Here is a 17,568-nt window from a genome sequence, read left to right as displayed (position 1 = left end):
CCCATCCCGATTCTGCAAGGGCGATCTGCAACCGTCTCATCAGAGTTCAGTTCCAGTGAATTCCATCCCACTTCCTGGTTCCTCTGGATGTCTCCATGACCACATCCTTTTTCCCTTCTATTCCAAAGCCCCAAAACTGAAATGAGAGACAACAGCAAATAATAAACAGTCCAATCCAAAATTATATCACACCAACAAACGCTTACATAATGTATTTACTAATCACCCTTGTGTATTTCCTTATAATCCTCACTTTGCTTCAACTAATTAATGCTCCTCCGCAGTGTGGCCCCTGTAGCTGCAGTACGGCTGGTGGAAGGCTGCTGTGTGTCAGAGCCAGAGACTACACATGGCCTTGCAGGATGCCCTCGACCAGCTCTGGGCCTGGATGGCCCGGCTGTAGGCTGCACCACCTCAGGCTGGGCGGCGGCAGTCTGGGTTTGTTGGATAACAGACAGCAACAAGTGCAATGGCGGAGTGGCTGTTGTGGGCTCAGGAATGCTGTCATCCTGAGAGAGGACAGCAGGTTCCTGCTCCACTGACCCAGTGCTACTCCCCCGGGGCAGCACCTCATCATCCCCACCAATCTGAAGGAGCACAGATTTCTGGGCTGCTGCGATACCGTGAGATCCCCGGTGGACTGTGGTGGACCCAGCTCCGATGGCAGCAGTCAGAGCTTGCGTGGGATCCAACTAAGACTGCGCGAGAGCTGCAATGGAAGCTGCCACATCGCCCATGACACGCGTCATGAGGTGTGGATCCACACGGTCTGTCTGGGATTCCACCATCGTCTGCAGACTGGAAATGACGGGCTCCATGGTGTGCACAGAGCTCTCTGCAATACTGGATGCAGACTCCTCCATGCTCTGTACTACTGCCGAAAGGCTCTCAGGCACCCTTACCATTGCACTTATGTTGTCAGAGTGCTTGACCATCACCCTTTGTGTAAAGGCCTCCCCATTGTGGTCATCATCTGAGTCCTGTGCAGCAGAACTCGTGTGTGAACTCGCCCCCGGGGAGATTCCCTTCCCCCTTGGCCTTGCTGCAGACCACTAGGCCCTGGTGCATCACCCAGTGCAGACCCCCCTGGAATGCAGACCGCTAAGGAATGCACAGTACCAGTGTCTGAGCTGCTGCCTGCGGGTGAGAGAAGCAATGATACAGTGCTCGGCTCCTCCTCCAGGAATAAAGACAATATCAAGAGCGGGAAAGTGATAAAGCCTTCTGGTGAGATGGGGGGCAAGTGTGATGAGTGAAGGAGAGGAGGTACAGATACCCTTATCTCCGCCGGCCACGGTGCCCACCACCTGCGGACCAATGAGCCCCAGCACTCGGTCCTCAAGGTCTGAGAGGGGCCGCCGTTCAGGTTCCCCTCCTCCAGTCCTCTGCTGCTCCCATCTGTTATGTGCCATCTTGGCCTGCAAAAGAAAGGAACTCATGTGAGTAAGAGTCCAGCTATGTATTTTTTTTTATTTGTTCATGGGATGTGGGCATTGCTGGCAAGGTCAGCATCCCTAATTGCCCTTGAGAAGGTGGTGGTGAGCCGCCTTCTTGAACCGCTGCAATCCATGTGTGGAAGGTACTCCCACAGTGCTTTTTACGGGACGGAATTGCAGGATTTTGACCCAGCGACGATGAAGGAACAGCCGATATACTTCCAATGCAGGATGGTGTGTAACTTGGAGGGGAACATGGAGATGGTGGTGTTCCCATGCACCTGCTGTTCTTGTCCTTCTAGTTGGTGGAGATCGCAGGTTTTGGAAGTGCTGCTGAAGAAGCCTTGGCGAGTTGCTGCAGTGCAACTTATAGATGGTACACACTGCAGCCATGGTACGCCATTGATGGAGGGAGTGAATGTTTAAGGTGGTGGATGGGGTGCCAATCAAGTAGGCTGCTTTGTCCTGGATGATGTTGAGCTTCTTGAGTGTTGTTGGAGCTGCAGTCATCCAGGGAAGTGGAGAGAAGTCCATCACACTCCTGATTTGTGCCTTGTGGAAAGGCTCTGGGGAGTCAGGAGGTGAGACACTCGCACAGAATACGCAGCCTCTGATCTGTTCTTGTTGTCACTGTATCTATGTGGCTGGTCCAGTTAAGTTTCTGATCAATGGTAACTCCCAGGATGTTTTTGGTGGGGGATTTGGCGATGGCAATGCCATTAAGAGGAAGTGGTTAGATTTTCATTTGTTCGAGATAGTCATTGCCTGGCACTTGTGTGCCATGAATGTGACTTGCCACTTATCATCCCAGGCCTGAATTTCGTCCAGATCCTGTTGCACGTGGGCATGGACTGCTCCATTATCTGAGGAGTTGCGAATGGCATTGAACACTGCAGTCATCAGCAAACATCCCACAATTCTGAGCTTATGATGGAGGGAACGATATTGATGAAGCAGCTGAAGATGGTTGGGCTTAAGACGCTGCCCTGAGGAACTCCTGCAGCGATGTCCTGGGGCTGTGATGATTGACCTCCAACTACCACAACCATCTTTCATTGTGTTAGGCATGACTCCAATTAGTGGAGAGTTTTGTCCTGATTCCCATTAACTTCAGTTTTACTCGGGCTCCTTGATGTCACACTCGGTCAAATACTGCCTTCATGTCAAGGGCAGTCACTTTTCCCTCACCTCTTTTGTCCATGTTTGGACCAAGGATGTAATGCGGTCCGAAACCAAGTGGTCCTGGCAGAACCCAAATCGGGCATCAGTGAGCAGGTTATAGGTGAGTAAGTGCCGCTTGATAGTACTGCCAACGACATCTTCCATCACTTTGCTAATGATCGAGAGTAGATTGATGAGGGGCAATTGGCCAGATTGGATTTGTACTGCTTTTTGTGGATAGGACATATCTGGGCTGTTTTCCACATTGTAGGATAGATGCTAGTGTTGTAGCTGCACTGGAACAGCTTGGCTAGAGGCGCGGCTAGTTCTGGAGCACAAGTCCTCAGCACGACAGCTGGGATGCTGTCGGGGCCCATAGCCTTTGCTGTATCGAGTGCGCTCAGCCGTTTCTTGATATCAAGTGAATTGAATTGGCTGAACATTGGCTTTTGTGATGGTGGGGACCTCAGGAAGAGGCCGATATGAATCATCCACTCGGCACTTCTGGCTGAAGATGGTTGTAGACGCTTCAGCCTTGTCTTTTGCATTCATGTGCTGGGCTCTGCCATCATTGAGGATGGAGATATTCATGGAGCCTCCTCCTCCCGTTAGTTGTTTAATGGTCCACCACCATTCACGACTGGATGTGGCAGGACTGCGGAGCTTTGATCTGATCCGTGGGATCATTTAGGCCTGTTGATGGCATGCTGCTTACATGCATATAGTCCTGTGTTGCAGCTTCCCCAGGTTAGCACACCATGTGTGTATGTGGAAGATATGCCAGCTGTGGTTGAATAGCTGTGGATGTAGGCAAGGCGTGAGATGAGGATGTGAATGTGAGTATCTACAGATGCTTGGTGGGTGAGTGGTGTGGCAGTGCTGGTTTGCTCAGTGAGTGCAGACAGAGGTTGAGAGGCTGGTATGGAGCAGGTGTGGAAGCTTGTACTCACCTTCACCATCCGACTGAGGTCGTTGAATTTTCTGCGGCACTGGGTGAGGCTTCTCTGCACCACAGTGCTAGCCGACACCTCCTGGGCCACCTCGTGCCACATAGCACGCAAATCTTGCGGTGATGGCCTCCTTCTCAATGCAGGGAACAGGGACTCCCTCCTGGTCTCAAGTTCCTCCATCAGTGCCTCCAGAGCCACATCATTGAATCTTGTAGCCCTCGCCCTTGACGCTCAAACGGGGCGCTACTGAATTTCTCCCCCTTTTAATCTTAACACTGCCCACTCCTTGGCTATAACGAATTTTAAGCCCTTTCCTTTCCAGTTTTGTGTGGAATCAGTTGAGCTGAATGTTTTGGCAGAGATTTGTTTATTGGTGCCTTGAGGGGCCAAGTTCAGTGTGCAGATAAGCACAATATTTCATGCTACTAGTAAGAAGGAAACTTTAGCCGTGGCAGGAAGGTGAATCTGAATTTTACATGTAACACAACACTAGATGGTGCTCAGAGACAAAACATGGCTATAGTCTGCAGCGGGACTGAAAATAGCTCAATATAAATTGAAGTTTCTTTTCAATTTTTACGGGGAAGATTAACGTTTCCAGAAGGTAAGGGAGTGGGATATTTTAAAGATGGGCACAGAGGTTCATCAATAAATTGCTGACTTTCAATCTGGGCTGGTCAACCAAAGGGTTGATTTTCCAGCTGGTGAGACCTGCCACTGCCTCCTGCCCTGAACTCAGTTCTGCCCCTCACCCCGCCCAGCCCCCACCTTGCTGTAATCACGGATATGTGTTCCTCCCCTGCCCACCACATCCAATTTCAGAAGGAGTTGCAAGGCCCAAGTTCCTGACCTATTTCCCACGCGACCACCCAAGTTACTGAGGCTTTCCGGGATCACCATGTGAATGGTGGCGATAGGCCCATGGTAGCGAGAGGGAATGAAGTGACTCACTTATCTCACTTTAGATGGCTTACAACCGGCACCAGCACAGCCTAACTGACTGGGGACAGGCGCGCCTGCATAACCTGTCCCCCTTGGAGGAGATGGTGCCAGCCATTATTTGGAGGGGCATTGCTGAGCCGTGACCAGCGGTGGGACTGAAGGAATACAAGATGCCAATATCCTTATACGTAATCCTCCTTCTCGCTTCCCACTTCCCCTCATCCCACAATCTTTTCTAATTTACAAGCTACACATGGTGTAAGCCTGCACCTCTTGTTTCCCCCTGCCTCCCCTCACCACAACCTTACCCTTGTGCCTTTCTCCTTTCAGGTGGCCAAGAACTGCCACCTGGCCAGGTATGGATAGAGGAGCATGAGGCACTGATGATGAAAATACAGCACAGCTACTCGATTTCACACTCCCAGCCAGCAGCTCACCTCATCATCATAGGCAATCCCTCGGAATTGAGGAAGACTTGTTTCCATTCTTAACATGAGTTCTTAGGTGGCTGTACAGTCCAATATGAGAACCACAGTCTCTGTCACAGATGGGACAGATAGTCATTGAGGGAAGGGGTGGGTAGGACAGATTAGCTGCACGCTCTTTCCACTGCCTGTGCTTGATTTCTGCATCCTCTTGGCGCCGAGACTCGAGGTGCTCAGCGCCCTCCCAGATGCACTTCCTCCACTTCGGGCGGTCTTTGGCCAGAATCTCCCAGGTGTCAGTGGGGATGTTGCACTTTATCAGGGAGACTTTGAGGGTGACCTTGTAACGTTTCCGCTGCCCACCTTTGGCTCGTTTGTTGCGAAGGAGTTCCGAGTAGAGCACTTGGTTTGGGATAGTCATTGAAGGAAGGGGTGGGTGGGACAGGTTTGCTGCACGCTGGCATGTGAACAATGTGGCCTGTCCAGCGGAGCTAATCAAGGGTGGTCAGTGCTTCAATGCTGGGGATGTTGGCCTGGTCAAGGACACTAATGTTGGTGCGTCTGTCCTCCCAGGGGATTTGCAGGATCTTGCGGAGACATTGTTGGTGGTATTTCTCCAGCGACTTCAGGTGTCTACTGTACATGGTCCATATTTCTGAGCCATACAGGAGAGCAGAGGATTTCACACTCCCAGCCAGCAGCTCAATACTGACACTGCATGTAGTTTAGAAATAGGATCTTCATGTGGTAAGGCACCAGGCACGAGTGGCCTGCACTTGGGCAGGAGGAAAGGGTGGCGCAGGTGCCAGCTCACCGGAGGGCGAGGTCATACGTAAGTTCTGCCGCAGAAGACTCAGGTGTGGACTTCGACGGGCCACCTACAGAAGAACGCTGAGTATATGCACAATTAAATGCTTGGTGCATTGGCAGGCCTGCCAGAAAACCTGAGTCCAATATCAAGGAGCAAGGAGGAATCAGGCACCGACCTTGCACAGGGCTTTACGCAGAGCTTGCAGCCCACAATTTCCAGCATGGACGTGATGGGCAACTCCATTAGAGCACTTGTGGACTCAACCATCATGCAGCTTCGGATGGCTGATGCCTCAGCTTCTATTGTAGCACATGCAGAAGCCGCCCAAGGTCTGAGTGCTGCAGTGAAAGCTCAGACTTCTATCATACAAGCTCAGACTGCTCTCATGAAGGAGCAGCTTGCTGCCACACAAGCTCAGACTGCTGCCATCATGGCTGCGTTTATCAGCTTGGAAAGGGGCTTGCAGAGTGCCACAGCAGTCCAGCAATCTGACCTGCAACAGATAACTAGGAACACTAAGGCACCGCCCTGGGTAACCTTTGTGGTTGCGGGACATCTCAGCATTTAGATGCAGCGCTCGCAAAGCCAGGTGCATTTAGTTGTTGGGGCTCTAGACCATGGGGAAGCTGGTGATCCTGGTAAAGCCACGTGCACGCTCCGCCTCCTTATCTCCTTATCTCTGGTCAGAGAGAAGATAATGAACTCCTCCCTCCTGGTATAACGAGCGCCTGTCACCTCTCTTGTGCACGCCGAGCTAGGAGGTGTTACAGATGTCGCCTGCTGCAGCCTGCAAGGATCCCGACGTGAAGAAATTCCAGGCCACAGTCACCTTCACAGCCGCTAGCAGCGCTGTCCTTGTCCTGGTGTGGAGCTGCAGGTCAAGAGGTGGCAGAGTCCTGTGAGCATCTCCTTTGGAAATCGCAGGCACCTCACACACTGCCCCTGGCTCAGGCTGAAGTACGAGAATTTTTCTCTGAAGACCCTAGGTGGGTAAGGCCTCCTGCTGACAGCCCTTCTCCCCCTCCTCCTCCCTCTGCCAGCAGCTTGTCCTCTTCTTTGCTGCCTCTGCTCCATCTCCCTGTCATGCTGCAGACCAAGTGTGATGACTACTACAGCACCCATGACTAGGAGCAAGTGGTCTGATCAGATCCCTTGAAATCAGAAACAAGGCCGTCTCCACTTGCAGCACCACAACAATAGTTACCAAAACAATAAGTATCAAAACAAAGAGAGAGAACCGAAATGGTGACTCGAAGCTTATTCAAAGAGGTGAGTTTTAAGGAGGAGGGGCAGGAGGAGAGGTGGAAGGGTTAGCAAGAGAACTTGAGAATATGGGGCCTGGGTAGCTGAACTCGCCAGTGGTGGGGTGAAGGGAGGGGAGGATGCACAAGTGGCCAGAGGAACAGAGAGTTTGGGAGATTATAGAGCTGGAGGAGTTTATGGTAGGTCAGGGACAAGGCTATAAAGGAATTTGAACACAAGGATGAGAATTTTAAATTTATCGTGTTGTGGGATTGGGAGCCAGGAGTTGGCTGGGACAGGAGTAATGGCTGAAAAGCACTTGGGACAAAATAGGATGTGGGCAGCGGTTTTAGATGATTGAAGTGAACAGAGAGTGGAGGATGAAAGACCGGCCAGGAGAGGATTGGAATAGTTGAGTCTGGAAAAGGCAAAAGCACAGATGAAGGTTTCAGCAGAACAATAGATGCCAAAACAAAGATAGAGAGAACCAAAACGATCTGACACTTTGTGAAAACTGTCCGAAAAACCTTCCCTTCCCAGTGCTGACACTCTTTCACTTAATGATGTAAAATTCATCAAAAATATTAATAAAAAGCGGATCTAATGTAAGGATGACATTTTAGACCAATATTCCTGTATACTTTGGCCGATGTACCTACCTGTAGTGCAGAGCGTGAGCTGGTGCTGGGACCCTGGGTCAGCTCACTCACATTGTATCATGTTAATCCCGTCACACTGCACACGATGCATCAGGAAACACCAGGAAGGACATCAAGGACACCGAGGCAGGCAGGACTCGCTGGAAGGAACACTTCGAAGATCTCATTAATCGAAACTCTGCCGTTAACACGCGTGTCCTCGACTCCATCCTGCAGTATGCTACCCGCCACCATCTCAGCAAAGCCCCAGCCCCGCACAAGGTAGAAAAGGCCATCCATCAGCTCAAGCGCAACAAGACATTGGGAGCGGATGGAATCTCTGCTGAGGCACTAAAGTATGGTGGAGAGGCACTATTGGCATGAATGCATGATCTCATTGCTCTCATCTGGAAGGAGGAGAGCATGTCGGGAGATCTCAGCGATGCAGTAATCATGACCATCTTTAAAAAAGGTAACAAGTCCGACTGCAGCATCTATAGAGGAATCTCCCTGTTGTCAGCCACTGGGAAAGTCATCACTAGAATCCTCCTCAATCTTCTTCTCCCTGTGGCTGAGGAGCGCCTCCCGGGTGGTCCACTACGGGATACAACGGACATGATCGTTACGGCCGACAACTGCAAGAGTAATGCAGGGAGCAGCACCAACCCTTGTACATGGCCTTCTTTGACCTTACAAACGCCTTTGGCACTGTTAACTGTGAGGGACTATGGAGCGTCCTCCTCCATTTCAGCTGTCCCCAAAAGTTTTTCACCATCCTCCTCCTGCTCCATGATGACATGCAAGACATGATCCTGACCGATGGATCCACCACAGGCCCAATCAACGTCCGGACCGGGGTCAAGCAGGGCTGCATCATCACGCTAACCCTCTTCTCGATCTTCCTTGCTGCAATGCACCATCTCACACTCAACAAGCTCCTCACTAGAGTGGAACCAAACTATAAAACCAGTGGAAACCTGTTCAACCTTCGTCGTCTGCAGGCCAGATCCAAGACCGTCCCAACCTCTGTCGTCAAACTACAGTACGCGGATGACGCCTGCATCTGTGCACATTCAGAGACTGAACTCCAAGTCATAGTCAACATCTTCACTGAGGCGTACGAAAGCATGGGCCTTACACTAAACGTCTGTAAGACAAAGGTCCTCCACCAACCTGACCCCACCACACAGCACTGCCCCCCAGTCATCAAGATCCACGGCATGGCCCTGGATAACGTGGACCACTTTCCACACCTCGGAAGCTTATTATCAACAAGGGCAGACATCGACGACGAGGTTGAACAGTGCCTCCAGTGTGCCAGCGCAGCCTTCGGCCGCCTGAGGAAAAGAGTGTCGAAGATCAGGCCCTCAAATCTGCCACCAAGCTCATGGTCTACAGGGCTGTATGGCTCAGAGGCGTGGACCATATACAGTAGAGACCTCAAATCGCAAGAGAAATACTACCAACGATGTCTCCGCAAGATCCTGCAAATCCCCTGGGAGGACAGATGCACCAACGTTAGCGTCCTCGATCTGGCCAACATCCCCAGCATCGAAGCACTGACCACACTCGACCAGCTACGTTGGGCCACATTGTTCGTATGCCTGCCACAAGACTCCCAAAGCAAGCGCTCAACTCGGAACTCCTACACGGCAAGCGAGCCCAAGGAGGGCAGAGGAAACGTTTCAAGGACACCCTCAAAGACTCTCTGATAAAATGCAACATCCCCACTGACACCTGGGAGTCCCTGGCCAAAGACCGCCCTAAGTGGAGGAAGTGCATCCGGGAGGGCGCTGAGCATCACGAGTCTCGTCGCCAACAGCATGCAGAAAACAAACGCAGGCAGCGGAAGGAGCGTGCGGCAAATCAGTCCTACTCTTTACTTCAACGACTATCTGTCCCACCTGTGACAGAGACTGTAATTCTAGTGTTGGTCTGTTCAGTCACCTGAGAACTCACTTTTGGAGTGGAAGCAAGTCTTCCTTGATTTCGAGGGACTGCCTATGATGATGATGCATCAGGAGCACAGCAAGGTCAATAGACAGACTATCTGGCATCAATAGCTCTTAATGGCTCCAGCCACCCTTAACAATGTCCTGGACACCGAGTGCTGATGATAGCAAGTGGAACAAAAAAATTCAGAAAAGAAAAAAATTAATTAAAAAAGGAAGTAATGTGAATATTACATTTCAAAGCACTGTTTCTGTGTATCATTTTAAAAGGAATTTGATTCTGAAGCAACACTCTGAAATACAGAAATCAATTCCATTTAATTTGTTTATTACTTTCTTCCATTTCCCAATCAGTGATGTTGCTATAGGATTGAGGGGTGGATCCCGAAGGCTGTGTGTGTATATAAAGTGGGTGTATACCCGCTGTTTGATGGAGCTGTACTCAGAGGGCAAGATCACTCCAAGGTGAGTTTGCTAATGCAAGGCTTTTGTCTCATTCCCGCTGATATTCATTGATGGATGGATTGGGTGGGATGGATTGAGATGGGATGGGATGGAATCCAAGCACATTTTGTGTGTATGACCAGATGGAACACGTTACAAATTCCTCGGTTTCAGTGTTTTGGGGAAGTGGTTTAACCTGTTTTAAATCTCCAGGTTAATGAACTTCTCCTCTTCTGCTTTTTACTAATATTTGTTCTCAGGATGTGGGCCCCGCTGGCAAGGCCGGCATTTATCGCCCATCTCTAGCTGGTTGAAAAGGTGGTGGAGGACCTTTGATTTGAACTGCTGCTGTCCTTGTGGTAAAGATATACCACCTAATGGTGTTAGGTAGGGCTTTGCAAGATATTGACCCAATGACAGGGGAGCGGCGATATATATCCAGGTCAGGATAGAGTGTGACTTGGAGGGGAACTTGGAGGTGGTGGTGTAACAAGACAGTGCTGCTCTAGTCGTTCTTGGTGGTAGAAGGTGAAAGAATAACCATGGTAATTTTCTACAGCACATCCTGTAGATAGTACATACTACAGCCATAGGGCGGGGAAACTGAGTCTAGTAACAGGGGCACCAATGAAGTGCGGGCCCAGCTTGTGCTGTACCGATTGCTTTTCTCCATGTACGACTCATCATCGCAGCTACCCTTTGTTCCAAGGGTGTCAGTGGATGCAGTATGGGCACGCCTCCTCCTGTCCGAGTAGCCTTCAGTCCAGCTAAGACAGACTGGGGAAAAATTGCAGAAAGGAACAGAGGAGGTCCTGGAGTATGACGAGCGGTTTAGATGCACGTGGCTAGAACATTCGGGTATGAATAATACGGATGAGGAAATGGATGAACAAGCGTTTGGACCCCTGAAAGCAGCTTTCGTGGCAGGTCTAAAGCCAGAACTGTCCAAAATGCTTAAGGTAGTGTTACCGGGCTGGGAAGGTAGAGGAACTACCTTTGCAGCATTGGTGGATCGATGTAACCAATTAGATCGGGATATGGGAGCTAAAGTCCGAGCTATACAGGCTATGGGATGGAAATCCCAGGATTCTGATAAGCAGTCATTAGGAAAATTACCCGGAAAATGTCATTATTGTGGGAAAGAAGATCACTGGGCCAAGACGTGCAGGGCAAAACAGCAAGGTCGTGGCTGGGGAAGAGGATGCAGCCAGGGATACAATTCAGCCAACAAACCAGGCTTGTCACAAGATAATGACCTCATAGAAGCATTTAAGCGACTGACAATACAACAACAGAAGGAGTTACTTGGGATAGCAAAAAATGATTAGAGCCCACCCTGGCCCCCCTCCTCGCACTAATACAACAAAGGGGAGATGGGCTATATATAACTGTGAGGGTGGGCAATAAGGGTGTGGACTGTCTTTTAGACACAGGGGCGGAATTAACATGCTTACCCCTACAATATGAAGACTTTTTGCCGTTGGATGGTAGGGCACGTACAGCCTATGGAGTTGGGGGCCATAAAGTGGAAATTAAAAAGACAACACCGGTACTTATAGGGCTGGGTCCACATGAACTAATCACGCCGGTCTGGATAGGCCCAGTAGATCAACCCCTTTTGGGAATGGACGTTCTAATCCAAATAGATTCATCGTTGCATTTCGAGGATGGTCGGGTGACATGGTCAATTAGAACTTTGAAGAAAGAAGAATTGAAGGAACACCCGATATGGGCTAAAGATAAGAATGATTGTGGCCTACTCCAGATGGAGCCTGCGTCATTTACAGGGACCAAGCCTCCATGCACTAAACAGTATCCCATCAGTCCAACTGCCATCGCGGGAATCTTACCGGTTATTCAGCAATTGGAGAAACAAGGGGTGCTTATTAAAACGCATAGCTCCTCCAATAGCCCCGTGTGGCCGGTACAGAAATCTAATGAGACTTGGCGTTTGACTGTCGATTATGAAAGCTAACCAGTGTATTGATCAAAAAGCTCCTTTGGCCGCAGATCCCTCCACCATTTTTAATGCCCTCAAACCGGAACATAAATATTTCTCGATTATAGATATGGCCAACGGATTTTGGTCGGTGCCTCTGGCACCGGAGGTTCGACAGTGGTTTGCTTTCACTGTCCAAGGACAACAGTATACTTGGACCCGGTTACCGCAGGGTTTCCACAACAGCCCTACGGTATTCCACATGGCTTTACAAAGCCATTTGCGAGAATTACCTCCCCTGTCATCCACAGTCATCCAATATGTAGACGATATCCTGCTAGCTTCAAACACGGAAGAACAGCATGAACAAGATTTACGAGCTTTGCTGGATCACCTTCGGCTGAAAGGACATAAAGCCAGCATCGACAAAGCACAAATATCCCAAGAAGAGGTTGTATACCTGGGACAAAAGATTTCACAAGGAAAGAGAGAACTTACCCAGGATAGAACTGCAGCCATTCGGGCTGCTAAAAAACCCACCACTATTCAGGATTTAAGGTCTTTTTTGGGATTGTGTAACTTTAACAGAAATTGGATTGACTCCTTCACACAGCTTGCTCAGCCACTGAATGATATTTTAAAGGGGAAACGTGCCTCTAAAGAAGCCATCACCCTCACTAAAGAACAGCAAGAGGCCTTCCTGAGTTTGAAAAAGGCTTTGTGTTCGGCACTGGCTCTGGGAATCCCCGACAGTGGTAAGCCATTTACCCTGTTTGTCCATGAGAAAGAAGGATATATGACAGCTATACTGACACAAGAACATGGGGATCGGCAAAGACCTATTGGCTATTATTCGGCAAAACTGGATGCGGTAGCCCTCGGATGGGGAAGTTGCCTAAGGGCCATGGAAGCTACATGTCGAGCAGTAATGATCACTGCGGGTCTAGTCCTCGACCAAAAGCTGATTGTCAAGTGTCCCCACACCATACATGCTTTGCTGTCTATGAATAGAATGTCTCAGGTGACGGCAGCAAGATGGACCTGCTGGACAGCAGTTTTGGAAGCTCCTAATCTCCATATCGTCCGGGCCAGCCCGGTTAATCCCGCAACTATGCTCCCGATGTCAGAATCGAGGGAGCAAGAGGAGGGAGAATGTGAAGAGCATGACTGCGTGGAGATTTTAAAAGAAACAGAAGAAGCAGCCTTAGCAGCAGGGGAGCCTCTGCACAACCCAGACCTCATCCTGTTTACAGATGGTTCCTCCTTTGTTGACAATGGTACCAGAAAAGCAGGATGGGCAGTTACAACCTTATATGAGGTAGTGGCAAAAGGATGTTTACCCTCAGGAACGTCAGCACAACAGGCCGAGTTACGGGCTCTGTCAGAAGCATGTCGAATAGCAGAAGGACAGACAGCTAATGTCTACACAGATTCGCGTTATGCTTTTGGAGTCGCTCACGACTTTGGTATGTTATGGCGGAAAAGAGGATTCCTCACTGCTGCTGGTACACCTATCCGAAATGGAAAAGAAGTCCGAGACTTACTGGAGGCCATACAATTACCTCAGGAAGTGTCTATCCTGAAGTGTAAGGCCCATATCAAGGAAAATACCACAGAAGCACAGGGAAATGCCCTAGCCGACCAGGCAGCTAAAGATGCCGCCTCACAGGGCGTTCCTCCAGAAGAACCAACACAGATGTGCAGATTGAAAGCACTCAGGACTCTGACACGAGACCTTCAAACAATGCAAGGCGAGTGCTCCCGAGAGGAAAAATGGACATGGATTGAGGCAGGAATTAAGCTATGCGAAGATGGTGTCTGGAGACAAAGAGTTACCGACAAGCCAGTCGCGCCACAAGCGCTTATGCCTTTTTTAGCCCAACAGATCCACTCGTGGGGACACTTGGCCTCACAACAGATGACGGCACGGTTCCAGAAAAGCTGGTGGGTTCGGGGATTTAAAAAACATGCCCAGCTGGTAACAGACCGCTGTGTGGTCTGCCAGAAAAATAATTCTGGACCCATTACGGTAATGCCCCAACTGAGGCCCCCTGCCCGTCGGACTATTCCAGCATCTGCAGGTTGATTATATATCTCTTCCTTCATGCCAAGGATACACTAACATTCTTGTCATGGTCAACAGATTCTCTAGATGGGTAGAAGCTGTCCCAACTAAAAGAGCCACAACTAATCACACTGCGAAGGTCTTGTGTAAGGATTACATTCCCCGATGGGGAGTCCCGAGTAGCATTGACTCAGATCAGGGAACACACTTCACAGGTGCTGTCTGCCAAGAAGTCTGCAGGTTACTGAACATTACGTGGGATTTACACTGTCCTTATCACCCACAATCATCAGGACAAGTAGAGCGAATGAATCGAACTCTGAAACAACGGCTTGCCAAATATCACCAAGAAGGAACACCATGGCCCCAGGCACTACCAATAGTGCTATGTAGCATTAGGGCAACCCCGAACAGAACTACAGGTCTAAGCCCATTTGAAATTATAACAGGAAGACCTATGTCGCTGCCAGGAACTATCGATTTACGGAAAGCTGATGTTCACTTAATGAGTGACACTCTGTTATCATACTGTCAGAACCTAACCAATGCTATTAGTTCTGTTTCCCGACAGGTATTGGCAGCTTGGGGTAATCCACTCGAAGGAGGACACGACATCATCCCGGGAGTCTGGGTCTATGTGAAAAAGTTGCATAAAGAACCTTTGGGTGCCAAGTGGGAGGGACCTTATCAAGTGTTATTGACCACCCAGGCAGCAGTTAAAGTCCAAGGAAAGAAAGCCTGGATCCACGCTTCACACGTTAAACGAACACCCGTAACTGAAGCTGAAATCTAATAAGGACAATTACTTTTTGCGAAAATGTATAAATTTACTGTATTATTGATTGTAGGTATTATAGGCATAGGCCTACTTCTTACTAGCCGACCCTCTGCACCAAAGGGAAATAGTAGGGTAGCAAGGGAATTACATGTAAATACCTTTTTATATATGTCATACATTTATGCCAAACAAGGTAACATTTCTCGTTGTTGGGTGTGTGCGCATATTCCTATTCACTCAAAGGGAGGGATTCCCTTGAGGCCAGTTCCCTTGAATATCTCGGAAATGGCTGAGTGGATAATTAATCAAAATAAAACAGGCAATGCGTTTCAGGATACGGAAAACTGGGCACGTAAATGGAAGTCAGCAGGTTACAATCTGACTACCTTTGAAGGGGGAAACCAACCGTGCTACAATAATTCCAAACGGCCCCCATTTTTTGTTATCACTAATACAACGGGAATAGGAAGACCGGGGGAATCGGTCTGTCTGATTAGAAACATCAAAGGAGGCCAAAATATGGGGTATAGTAACTGCTCCCGGAATTATAATATAATCAAGCCATGGAACCGTCCAAACTGGGCCGATGTGGGAATTTTTAACGTAACGGGGATTCTGAATAAAACAGATGGAAAAGCCTGGACAGGCCCCGGAGTGTTGCTGACAAAGAAACAGCTGACATTGATTGCATATAATGGCACCTATTGGGTGTGTGGCCACAAGGCCTACCCTTGGCTGCCCCAGAATTGGATGGGATCCTGCTATTTAGCCTACATTGTGCCTTATATGTATCATATAAAGTCACTGTCAGAACATTTACTCCATCCTAAGAGAGCTATCACAGAAACAGAGAGGTTCTTTGCCATCCTGATCCCTGGGTATGGGACCGCCAAACTGGCAAGAGAATCCATTAACATGGCATCCGTTGTGGAACGGGTAGCCAATGATACCTCAGAGGCCCTAGTTAAAATCAATGCAGAAATGGTAGCAATCTGCACAGTAGCCCTACAGAATAGACTGGCCCTTGATTACATCCTGGCTGAAAAGGGAGGTACTTGCACCCTACTCGGAACTGAGTGTTGCACATATATCCCAGATAGCTCTGAAGAAATTACCCACTTAGCGGAGCATATCCAAAAGGAGGTAAAAAAACTTAAGCAACCCCCATCATTCACTTTGTTGAGTGGAACCACTGAATGGCTTGGTTCAATAGGAACTTCATTGGTGGAAGGTTTAATTCTATTTGTTGTAATTGTTTTACTTTTATATTGTTTGTTTATGTTGATTAAATGTTGTTGCGACCAGGCGGCTGTAGCTGCTGTCCCGCAGGTGAGACACCTTGCAGGTCCCAGCAGACCGTCTGTACGTGGCACAGGAGTATGTTATGCTTAAGAAAAGGTTGTTTACTGGTTGAATTAAGATATTGATTTGGATTAAATTGGAATAAGGTTAATTAACCTACTAAAACCAGACCTCCATTGTGGCCACGATGGAACTCGGGTTGGTGTAAATTTGTGTGGAAGCTACTCGTCCGGACATGTGGCGAAACACATCAACAAATTTTAGAAGGAAACTCTATTAACATGTATGAAATTATTTTGTAGAATGTTTAATCAGTGATACCTGATGTTTTCTGATTCAGTTTGTGAAAGAATCAAAGGGGGGATTGATAGAGTATTCAAACAGGCTCATTTGGACAGACTGTGAAAATTCACAGACCCCCAAGTCAAGGCTGCTACATGCAGTTTGGCATGTTGCATTAACTCATCAATCAACTTGACATTTTCGGACCTTGGGTAGCGAGCCAATTAAAACGTTAAAAGAATATTGATTGAGCCAATAAGGTCAAAGAAGGCGAGTTCTTTTCTGTAATTTGAACCCGGTATAAAATACAGCCATTTTGACCATGTGTCTCAGTAAGACAAAGGAACTGGCAATCAGCCAGCAGTTTGTTGCTCTTTGCCAAGATTAAAAAGTTAAAACTTCAATCGGAGTTCGTATTTCATTGGAAATTAAGAGATCTAACAGTTGTATCAAACTATACTTTTTAATATGACTCTTGCAGATCACTTAAAAACTTTAAGATCACTTATAAACTTGTAAAGTTACAAAAGTTACAAAACACTTTCTATGTGAAAAATTTTACACTCTAAGATCACTTACACTTCAAGATCACTTTTTAGATGCAAAATTAAATAATTTACAGAATGTGAGAGCATTTACACTATAAGATCACTTAAAAACCATAAGATCCCTTATAAGTTGTAAAGTTACAAAACTTACAAAGCAGTTTCATTGTGAAAAATCTTACACTCTGAAGAACACTTAAACTTCAGGATCACTTTTTAGGTGCAAAATTAAATAAGATACAAAAAAATGTGAAAGCATTTACAGTATAAGATCACGTAAAAACCATAAGATCCCTTATAAGTTGTAAAGTTACAAAACAATTTCAATTTGAAAAACGCTACTACAGCTACATCAAGAACAAGAACAAAAGCAGCAAAGAAAGGCTGCAACCATGTCTCATCCATATCTCAGTGAATTTTCACTTCCTCATGGGGGTGTCATTTGATTGGCTGGGCTGTGTGCCCTTATTGCAGCAGCTACCTCAACCAGGCCCATCCTGACGGCCTGTGCCGACACTTGCATGCCCTCCCTGATGGCCTGTGCCGTCATTTGCATGCCCTCCCTGAGGGCCTGTGCCGACACTTGCATGCCCTCCCTGACGGCCTGTGCCGACACTTGCATGCCCTCCCTGATGGCCTGTGCCGACACTTGCATG

Source organism: Pristiophorus japonicus, chromosome 18 (assembly GCF_044704955.1).
Source record: "Pristiophorus japonicus isolate sPriJap1 chromosome 18, sPriJap1.hap1, whole genome shotgun sequence".
NCBI lineage: Eukaryota > Metazoa > Chordata > Chondrichthyes > Pristiophoridae > Pristiophorus > Pristiophorus japonicus.
This window is presented reverse-complemented; position numbering follows the sequence as displayed.